Below are 11,621 nucleotides of genomic sequence, written 5' to 3' on the forward strand. Positions count from 1 at the left end.
AAAGTAAAGAGAATGAAATTAATGTTGATAACTTCGATTTTGCTAATGAGCAAGTTACTAATGATGCCCCGATTCTTGTTAACTATCTTGTTTCTAGGCTTCAACAAGCCATGGGCAATCCATCCCTCCAAAGTGAAGTGCAACGGCAGCTTCGTGCTCATGGGATTCTCCAAGCTCCCCACCATGACGAGAGAACACCTAGGAAGCCTCCTTGCGAGACTTCGAAAAGAGATCTCTCTCCGATTCGGGAAGAAGAAGAGGATCCCTATGAAGGGCTCAAAAGTTTGCTCCTTGATGACGCCTCTCCTTCTCAAAGGATAACTCAAGAGCCTCCACCGAAGGAACGAGAAAGAAGTGAGTCTCCCGCCACCTCGACGGAGATGGCTCCACGAAGATGGCGGGCTAAACGCTCTCCATCACCTCCAAAACGGAGAAGACCATCGCATACTTCTCCACACCATACTTCAAAGAGGGATGACAACAAGCAAGAGAAGAAAAAGGCGAGAAAGAGGACACCCTCTTCTCCATCTTCTTCATCCTCTTCCTCTTATGAAAGTGATGGTCAAGACAATGAAGATCAAGGCAAGAAAAAGGCGAGAAAGAGGTCACCCTCTTCTCCATCTTCCTCAAATTCTTCATCTTCTGAAGAAAGTGATGGTGCAACCTTTGAACCATAAAAAATAAGAGGCCATAGGAAATCCTATGCCGCATGGAAGAGGTCGTCCAAGCTCAAGAAGTTCAAAGAGGGAGGAAAGAGCATTTCTTTCCTTACCTACAATGGCACCTTTGGTGCTACAGACAAAGTCTTGGCCTTTATCCAACAATTCGATGCGGCGTTTGGAGATGAGGGCTTCACGGAGTCCTCTAAGCTACGCCATGTAGCTATGCACTTTCAAAAGTCCGCCAGACAATGGTGGTCTAGCCTACGGGCCAACGGTGAAGCTCCACGAACATGGAAAGCTTTAAGAGCTTCCATTATGAAGCAGTTTTTGGCCACCGATGCCAAAGACAAAGTACTCATCGAATGGCGAAGCTTAAAGCTCTCTCCCTATGAATCCATCCACAAATATGTAGACAAGTTTTGGGACCTACAACTCAAAGCCACTGTCTTCAAAAAGTTGGATTATGGAGAGCAAAAGCAACAATTTTGTGCGGGCTTAACCGAAGAAATGGCAGAGTATGTCAACTCCCAAAGGCCACGCACCATATCGGCGGTAATACATCATACTATGGTGGCCTCTGGAATTAATTTCCAAACAGGGGCTAAGAGGAATTTGAGCCCCCTGAAAACAAGGGTTCCAGTGAGCCTAAGGGGAAGGAAAATGTCCAAAAGTCTCCTAAGGGCAATTCCAACAAAGCTAAGGAGAAGGGAGTTTACAAAGGTAAAAATAAACTCTCACCTGAAGAGCTTGAGCGTTATCGCAAGGATAACCAATGTTTCAAGTGTGGCGAACAAGGGCATGCGTACCGCGCTTGTCCCCAAAAGAACAACCGCCATGATCCTCCTAGAGCTACCTTGGTTGAAATCCAAGAGGAGGAAACTCACCACAAAGGATCTCGTTTATGCCATGCTTGGGGAAAGGTAAGAGAACATGATGCTTTTATTCTCTTTGACCCCGGTTCTACTCACAATTTTATATCTATAGAGTTGGCCACCAAGCTAGGCATACAAGCCTATGAGATGGGAGATGTCCTACCCGCAGACGGTGCTTTCAAGGGGCAAGAAGCTTCAGTCACTCCCTTAATTGGGAAATTGAGGCTCCATATCCAAAGCTATGTGGACAAAGAGGACTTCTTTATCTCTCCTCTCAAGCATGAGGATGTAATCCTAGGGGCACCATGGTTTGATCGCATGGCTGCCAATGTTAAATTCCTTGAAAGGAGAATCTCCTTTAAGTTCAGGGAAAAAGATATGTATATAGATGCTAAGGAAATGGGTAACACTATACCCATTGTACATACACAAGCTTTCAACAAGTCAATAAAGAGCTCTATTTCCGTGTACATGATTTTTGTTAAAGATTCTCAAAAGGAACCTAAGGTTTTAGCAAAAGAAAATATACACAATCAAAAGGAATTAGAGTTATCCAATTTTCTCAAGGGGTTTCAAGATGTCTTTATTGACGACATCCCTTGTGAGCTACCTCCTAAACGAGGCAATGATGACCATGCAATTGAACTTCTTCCAGGAAGTTCACCGCCTAACAAACCTCCTTATAGAGTTTCTCAAGCTCAACAAGAGGAGATTATGCGGCAAGTGCATGAGTTAGTTGAGAAGGGCATGGTTAGGCCTAGCTCATCTCCATTTTGTTCTCCTGTGCTACTAGTGCAAAAGAAAGACGGCACATATCGTATGTGTATCGACTATAGAGCACTAAATAGTATCACTATAAAAAATAGGTTTCCCATTACACGGGTAGAAGACCTATTTGATAAGCTACAAGGATCCACCTACTTTAGTAGGATTGACCTAAAAAGTGGCTATCATCACATAAGGATAGTTGATCAAGACATTGTAAAGACCGCATTTCGCACTACGTTCGGTCTTTACGAATACATTGTCATGCCGTTTGGCTTGACCAATGCACCATCCACATTCAACCGCTTGATAGAGAAGCTATTCAGGCGTCACCGAACCTTTACTGGAGTGTTCTTTGATGATATTATTATCTACTCTAATTCATTAGATGAACACAAGCGACATCTCCAGGTAATATTTCAAGTCCTAAGAGAGAATAAACTTTATGTTAATCGAAAGAAAAGTGAATTTTTCTTACAAGAGATTCAGTATTTAGATCACATTATCTCTCAAGATGGCATCCAAATGGATCCATCAAAGTTAGAGGTAATAAAAGGATGGCCTAAACCAAGGAATCTTCATGAGTTAAGAAGCTTTATAGGTATGTGCGCATACTATAGACGCTTCATAGAAAATTTCTCACTAATAGCAGGACCATTACATGACCTAACAAAGAAAAACGTTAGGTACACATGGTCTGCCAAAAAAAAACAATGCTTTCAAAAAGCTTAAAGAAAAGCTTATCTCTCAACGTGTGCTTACACTACCGGATCTCTCAAAGCCATTTGAGGTCCAATGTGATGCTTGTGGTGATTGCCTTGGAGCTGTTTTGCTTCAAGAAGGGCATGCCATAGGCTATGAAAGTCGAAGGCTCGACGCTGTTGAGCAAGGTCTAGGCATATATGAAAAGGAACTCCTTGCAGTTCTACATGCCTTAGACTCATGGAAGCACTATTTATTGGGGACTCCTTTCATTCTGCGAACGGATCACCAAAGTCTTAAGTACTTCATGACGCAGACCAAGCTCTCCGACCGACAAATGAGGTGGAAAAACTTTCTTTTGCAATTTCATTTCATATTGCTCACATTGCTGGCAAGCATAATCAAGTAGCCGATGCACTCTCAAGACGGTCGAGAGTGAATGCGGTTTCCATAGCAACACACAATGATCTATCTTCTATGATAGATGAGTATGCTATTGATCCCGATTTTAGAGATGTGATTTCAGCCCTTGCACTAGGGAAGAAAGAGGAACCATTTACTTTGCAAGATGGTTATCTTCTCTACGGAAATAGAGTTGCGTTACTAGCTCACTACGTGAGAAAGTAATGTATGAATATCATGCTCCTCCTTATGCAGGGCATAGAGGGATTCAGTCTACCCTAAAGGGGATCGAAACATATTTCTATTGGCCTACCATGAAAGCAAGCATACAAGAGTATGTTTCTAAATGTGTGGTATTGAAGGAGTACAAGCGGAAGTGCGACGCGAGAGAGAGTGCAAGAAGAAGAGCACGACAATATGGTGAACTCGCTCTACTGTAATGTGTAGAGCATAGTGAGTTCTTATTAGGTTTTTACAAAAGAATATGTGTACATACTTGGCAGCCCGCCCACTTACCTGGGCGACCACATTGGGCTTTATACCCCAACAACCTCCCACTTAAAGTCCAATGTGGTACTTTAAGTGTGAGAGAAGCTACTATACAAGCTAATATACAAGAGATGTAGAGAAGTGATGTACTACCCTACACCTAACTGCTTGCGAAAATGCGCAAAGCTCTCTGAGGGAAGTCCTTTTGTAAGTAGATCAGAAGGATTTTCTATGGTGTGAACTTTGACAAGCTGAAGTTGCTTATCCTCAAGCATTTCCCTGATGAAATGATACTTCACATCCACATGCTTTGTCTTTGAGTGATAAACTGGATTGCGAGCCAATTGTATAGCACTTTGACTATCACAATATAACACAGGCATCTCTTCTTTGATTCCCAAGTCTGTTACTAGTCGATTAAGCCAAATTGATTCTTTGCATGCCTCCGATGCTGCAACATATTCAGCCTCTGTAGTAGACTGAGTAACACAATCTTGTAATCTAGAACGCCATGATACTGCTCCACCAGCCAATGTAAAGACATACCCTGACATAGACCTTCGGTTGTCTAAGTCACCTGCATAATCTGAGTCTGTAAAACCCTTTACACTTAGCTCCTAACTCCCATAGCATATACGCATACTCTTTGTAGCTTTCAGGTATCTCAATATTCCTTTCACTGCCTCCCAATGTTTCTTGCCTGGGTTTGACATGTATCGACTTACTACTCCCACTGCAAATGCAATGTCTGGGCGAGTGGCAATCATTGCATACATCAAACTACCCACTACAGACGCATATGGAATCTTATCCATTTCAGCCTGTTCTTCCTCAGACACAGGACAATCTTGTTTGCTAAGTTTCACATATGGTGGCAATGGAACACTCAATGCCTTTCCCTTCTCCATATTGAAACGTTGCAAAACCGTGTCAATATACTCTGTTTGAGATAACCAAATCAACTTCTTTGATCTGTCTCTCTCAATGCGCATACCAAGTATATGACTTGCCTCACCCATGTCTTTCCTGTCAAACGATTTTTCCATCTTTCACTTCAAAGCTGAAATTTCTTCTAAGTGCTTGCGAGCAATCAACATGTCATCCACATACAAAATAAGGATCAACCAACTGCCATCCTTAGCCTTCTTTGTATATAGACAGTGATCGAACTCACTACGTTTGTAGCCTTGAGAAAGCATAAACTTGTGGAATTTATGGTACCATGCCCTCGGTGATTGTTTTAAGCCATAAAGACTCTTTAACAACTAGCATACCCAATCTTCCTTGCCTTTCTCAACAAACCCTTCTGGCTGCCGCATGTAAATTTCCACATCTAAATCACCATGCAAGAACGCTGTCTTGACATCCATTTGGTGCAACACCAAATCTAATATGGAAACCAATGCAAGAAAGCATCTCAATGTAGTCATCTTGACCACCGGAGAGAAGACTTCATCAAAGTCAATGCCTTGTTCTTGCTTAAAGCCCTTGGCAACAAGCCTTGCTTTGTACTTTGGCTGACTATCATGAGCGGTGATCTTATACCTGTAAACCCATTTACAAGGTAGAGCCTTTTTGCCCCGTGGTAATTTAACTAGCTTCCATGTCTGGTTTTTATGCAGAGTTGTCATCTTTGACTGCATGGCCAATTGCCAATTCCCGGAGTCCTTCATTGCACTGCTTCCTTGTAACATGAAGGCTCATTGCAATCAGTCAACATGACATAGTTCATAGATGGAACAAACCTATCAGGAGGTTGCGTGACACGTCCAGATCTATGCACAATAGGTGGCTCAGGCTCAGCCACAACCTGTGGTTCCATTCTATCCTGTCCTTGCTCCTCTTGAGCCCTGACATTTTGTTTTGCACGTGCAGGTCCATCTTCTTGGAAGACAACTCTTCTAATCTCCTCAACCCTCTCTGGTTTAGAATGATATTTGGATTCATTAAAGTGAACATCATTGCTGCGGACAACCTTTCTGGATTCGGGATCCCAAAGTCTATACCCCATCTCACCAGAATTACCATAGCCTAGAAAGATGCACTTTCTACTCTTTGGCTCAAGTTTGTTCCTAAATTCCTTTGGAACGTGAGTATATGCCTCACAGCCAAAGACTCTGAGATGCTTGTATGAGGGCATTTTGCCTGACCATACCATCTCTGGCACTGAATCCTTCTGCAAAACCTTGCTAGGAGATCTATTTACAAGATGAACAGCTGTTGATACAGCTTCAGCCCAAAACCCATTTGGCAGTTGTGCATTAGACAACATACTTCTGACCTTCTCTTGTATGGTCCTATTCATCCTCTCAGCAACACCATTTTGAGGAGGATTGTAAGGAGCAGTAAGTTCACGTTTTATACCTTTTGACTCACAAAAGTCCTGAAATGCCTTTGAAACATACTCTCCACCATTGTCAGTGCGTAAGCATTTAAGCTTCTTGCCACTCTGATTCTCCACAAGTGACACGAACGTTTTGAAAACACTAAACGCTTCATCCTTGTGCTTGAGAAAGTAAACCCATACTTTCCTCGAGTAATCATCTATAAAGGTCATAAAGTAAGAAGCTCCCCCTAGAGATAGGTTAGGCATAGGTCCACACAAATCACTATGAACAAGTGCCAACTGTGTATCTCTTCTACTGCTTCTATGCTTATGTGGCTGCTGTGTTTTCTTACCATACAGACAATGTTCACAGAATTCAAAATCATTAAATGAAAAGCCAGGCAAATAACCAGAACGAGACAAGATTTCCATTCCCTTCTTGGACATATGTCCTAACCGGCTATGCCACAAAGAAACGTTCGGCTGCTCGGTTCCATTGATTACATTTTTAGAGACATTTGATACATAAATCATGTAAAGTCCTCCAGACTTTACTCCATGTGCTACTGTCATAGAACCCTTGGATATCTTCCACATGTTCTATCCAAAAGTGGTGATGTAGCCAGCATCATCAAGTAAACCTGTGCTGATCAAGCTGTTTGTAATTGCGGGAACATGTCTCACATTCTTCAGCGTGAAAGAAGAGCCATTTTGAAACTTCAATTGAACATCTCCAACACCTAAGATCTCACATGTCTGCCCATTGCCTAGCCGAACATGATCTTTGGTGGTCACATAAGAAGTAAACCACTCCTTGTTTGGAGACACATGAAGTGATGCCCCTGAGTCTATAATCCAGTCACTCAGTGCATTTCCATCAGATGCTGTAAGAAGAGCCGAGTCCATTGTATTCTTCAAGAAGTAGATGTCTCCTGACACTAGAATGTCATCCTCTGCAACAGTGTTTGTCACATTTATTTCTTGAATCTTCACTGAGGACTTGTTCTTCTCACCATGGTCTTCAACTTTCTCTTTGCCTTTTTCTGCTTTCCATTGTATTCTTCAAGAAGTAGATGTCTCCTGACACTAGAATGTCATCCTCTGCAACAGTGTTTGTCACATTTATTTCTTGAATCTTCACTGAGGACTTGTTCTTCTCACCATGGTCTTCAACTTTCTCTTTGCCTTTTTCTGCTTTCCATTCTCTGCAGTCTCTTTTCATGTGACCCTTCTTGCCACAATGGTAGCATTCTATGTCACTCTTGCCTTTAGCACTGCGGGACTTGCTACGAGACTGATTCCTCTTTCCACCTTTGTACTTTTCTTTGGTCCTTCCCCTGACAACTAAGGCTGTTCTTTTGCCTTTGTCCATTGTCTTTCTATCGGTTTCTTCAGTAAGCAGACTTCCTTCTACACCTGCTATGTTCAAACCATCTGGAGGTGCAGAATTACTCAAAGCTGTGCGAAAAGTGTCCCAACTTTCCGGCAATGTGATCAACAGGAACATAGCTCTAACAGGTTCATCAAATTTGACACCTTGAGCTGACAACTGACTGTAGATTGTGTTGAATTCATTCAGATGATTGGACATAGGTGTCCCTTCTTTCATCTTCAAGTCAACAAGCTTCTTAAGCCAGTATACCTGTGAAGCTGCACTCTGCTTCTCATAAAGATCACTCAGCTTTAACCATGCTTGATAAGCCGACATCTCGTCTGCTACATTGAAGTAAACGCTTTCTGCCAAAGTCAGCATAATGGTAGAAAGTGCCAATTCATCCATTTCGCTCCATTCATCTTCGTCCATATCTTCTGGTTTTATCCCCTTGAGCTTTATAGGTTTTATCTGCTTCTTTTGTACCAACACGTGCCAAATCTGCTTCTTCCACAATGGGAAATTGGTTCCATCCAGCTTCTTGATATTGTAAAGAGCAGTGTCCTGTGATCCAGCCATAGCTACGCTTCATAGTAGTTTACTTTCCTGGGAAAAATTCGGCAGAGTTTCCCCTGTAAACTGACCTCTGAACCAATATCAACCTGTCAAATGAACCAAGAAAGCTTCAGATTCTGCATAAATTTCAGTAGAGTCTCCTTTGTAAAATGGCTCTGGTGTACTCAAAAACAGACCAAAAAACAGCTCAAAAAACACTGTCTCTCTGACACTGTAAGCTGTGGGTAAACCTGTCCTGCACCTGTACTGTCTCTGACTGTTCAGTCACTGTCCTGTAAGCATAGACTGTGACAATGCCTCAACGGCAGTAAAGCAAAGATGCAATCCCAACTGTCTAACTCACAGTCAATACATCCTAGCTGCCTATCTAAGGGTGCTCGAGGGATCGCTCCAAGACCTGTATCACCGAAAGGATCTCAACATTCAAGAATCCCCCAGCTCAATAAAACCTCACTCGACCCTCAACAAAGGCTGCAGTAAATCTGACAGTACATAGACTTCCCACAAAGTCATACATCCACAAATTTCCCACTGTATGCTGTAACCGCTGCAGCGGTTGTTTGCTGCGTGACTCACAGCCAGCAAACCCTCAACAGACATACATCATCTCTGACAATACATCCCATGTGGAAGTACCTGCAATGTCAGGATGAAATCTGGAATATCAAGCAGCAAACACCTACCTGATGAACTAGTGGATGTTGCCTACAATCTGTGTATAGATGCGCCCGTGTCGTATGTGACACGCCTCCAAGAACTGTGAGCCGTCCTTCGATGTGTAGACAGCCACAAATCAACACTCTGGGAGTGTTGATATCCTCAGCACCTGCAGTCGTAGGCCGAAAACCCCAAATTTGCAGAGTCTGATCTGCACCCGCCGAGACCACGTAGTCGAAAATGGCCTGCGTAGACCTTTGTCAAAGCGGAACGGTGGCCGAGATGACCTCAGAATGAAATTCTGAGAACACCGAGCCCTTTGGGCAATCCCACAGGATTTGGGGCTGTGTCTTCGCCTGTCAAATTTCACTCCAATCTGAGCTGGTGACTCTAGCGTCCTGCAGTGCTGCCCCGAGCCTCGATCTGAGCTCTGATACCAGTTGAAGGAGTACGAGCGGAAGTGAGACGCAAGAGAGAGTGCGAGAAGAAGAGCACGACAATATGGTGAACTCGCTCTACTGTAATGTGTAGAGCATAGTGAGTTCTTATTAGGTTTTTACAAAAGAATATGTGTACATACCTGGCGGCCCGCCCACTTACCTGGGCGACCACATTGGGCTTTATACCCCAACAGGTATGCCAAAAGACGAAGTTTGATAGAGGGAAGCAACCTGGACTGCTTCAACCTTTGCCAATCCCTAATTCACCATGGGAGAGCATATCCATGGATTTTATCTTTGGATTGCCTAAGTCTATCCATGGGAATATGGACGATACTAGACAGGTTCAGTAAAGAAGCTCATTTTATACCTGTCGAAAAGACTATCAAAGCCCATCAAATGGCAACCCTCTTCATTTCACAAATCTTCAAGTACCATGGCTTGCCAATGTCCATAGTGTCGGATAGAGATCCTAGAATGACCAGTAATTTTTGGAAGGGTCTCTTTGAGAATTTAGGAAGAAGGCTAAACTTCTCTTCGGCCTATCACCCACAAACGGATGGCCAAAGTGAAATAGCTAACCTAACAATTCTTGATCTACTAAAAGCCTATGTAACGAAAGTAGATCAAAGATCCCAATGGGAGAAGTACTTACCCTTAGTGGAGTATGCCTACAATAACACTGTACATACTTCCATGGGAAAAGCACCTTTTGAGGTAATAGAGGGAAGATAAAAAAGTCCCTTGCTACTTAAGGTACACGGGAAGATCTTCGCTGCAGATGAGTATAGCCGAGACCTACAAGAATCTTTCCAAAAGATTAAGGATGCTATCTCTATCTCACAGCAAAGGCAAAAGGCTGCTGCCTGCTGACAAGCACAAAAGAGCCCAAGCCTTTAAAGAAAATGATTAGGTCTTACTCAAATTTCCCAAGGCTCAATTAAGGCACACGACGGGCAAGAATCCTACGGGACACCAAAAGTACTATGCTAAGTTAGCAAAAAGGTACTATGGTCCCTTCCAATTTCTTAGGCCAATCAATGAGATGGCCTATCAACTCAAGTTGCCCAACCATTGGCTCATACACAATGCTTTTCATGTGAGCCTACTAAAGCCTTACAAAGGAGAGCCACCTCAAGAACCAACTATTGAAGACCCACCGGAGATCGAGGACCAAGAAGAGGTGCTGCAACCCGAGTCCATTCTCCGACATGAAGACAAGGTACTAAGAGGCGGTAAGACTATCTGATGATATCTTATTAAGTTTAAGAATTATCCCTTTGAAGATGCTAGATGGATGCAAGGCATACAATTAAAGGATAACCTAAACCTTGTCAATGCTTACAATGCTTCCCAAGAGTAAGCAAATGTACAAATGTTAAAAATGAACAAAATTTTTGTCTTATAAGACTCTCTTTTTCTTTATTGTGCACAAAAATGAAGTAGTATGCATGCTTAGATCAAGTTTGCGGAGACGATGTCTCCCGAACACCAAGTAGAGCTTGTCACTCTATTATGGAAGATGATAGGACTAATGTGCAGACATGCTTGCGGCAGCCTCAGGCTCTCAAGCTCCAAATGGACTAACCATCCATTGTGGAATGATATCGTAGGGAAACATAGGGATCCTCTACCTGTTAAGAAAAGGACTAATGAATATGCTTTATCTTCTCTACCGCATAGTCAAGGACGACTATGATTTCAAGAGAGAGGTAATGTCATAATAATTAATATCTAATTCTCCTAAATGATTTTCTCATGTTAAACTGATCATTAAATATGGGGAAGTGCTAGGGGAGAAAAAGCTAGAATATTGGTTAAGCTAGCAGACCGGCCACAATAGGGATCCAAAGGAGGGAAAATATGGATCCAAAGGGGGGCCATCTATAAAAGATTAATGTGCAACAATGGGCTTAAAAGACCTAAGGTTCAAAAGACCTAAGGTTCAGCCCATTAAGACTTCCAAAATGCCAAGATTCCAAAATTCAAAGGTTGTGTCCAAAGGTCAAACATGGGGGGAATTGGATGCTTTGTGTGTGTCCCAAAAGTCTTTATCAATCCCTACATAGGAGGGGGCGAGCCTTGCAAGTAGGGGATGAGAGAGAAACACACACACACACACACACACACACACACACACACACACACACACACACACACACACACACACACACACACACACACAAGCTCCCTTTACACAAAGGGAATGAGGGACACATGTCAGCTTCCTAGCCCAGATGCCCACAAGGTGTACCCAATTCCTATTGGATGGCCTTGGAGGTGGACCAATGAGAATTAGGCTAGAGTAAATCTAGTTTAATTAATTTAAAAACACTTAATAAAGGAACCAATAAGAAT

Source organism: Adiantum capillus-veneris, chromosome 20 (assembly GCF_014529385.1).
Source record: "Adiantum capillus-veneris isolate H3 chromosome 20, ASM1452938v2, whole genome shotgun sequence".
In the NCBI taxonomy this organism is placed as follows: Eukaryota; Viridiplantae; Streptophyta; class Polypodiopsida; order Polypodiales; family Pteridaceae; genus Adiantum; species Adiantum capillus-veneris.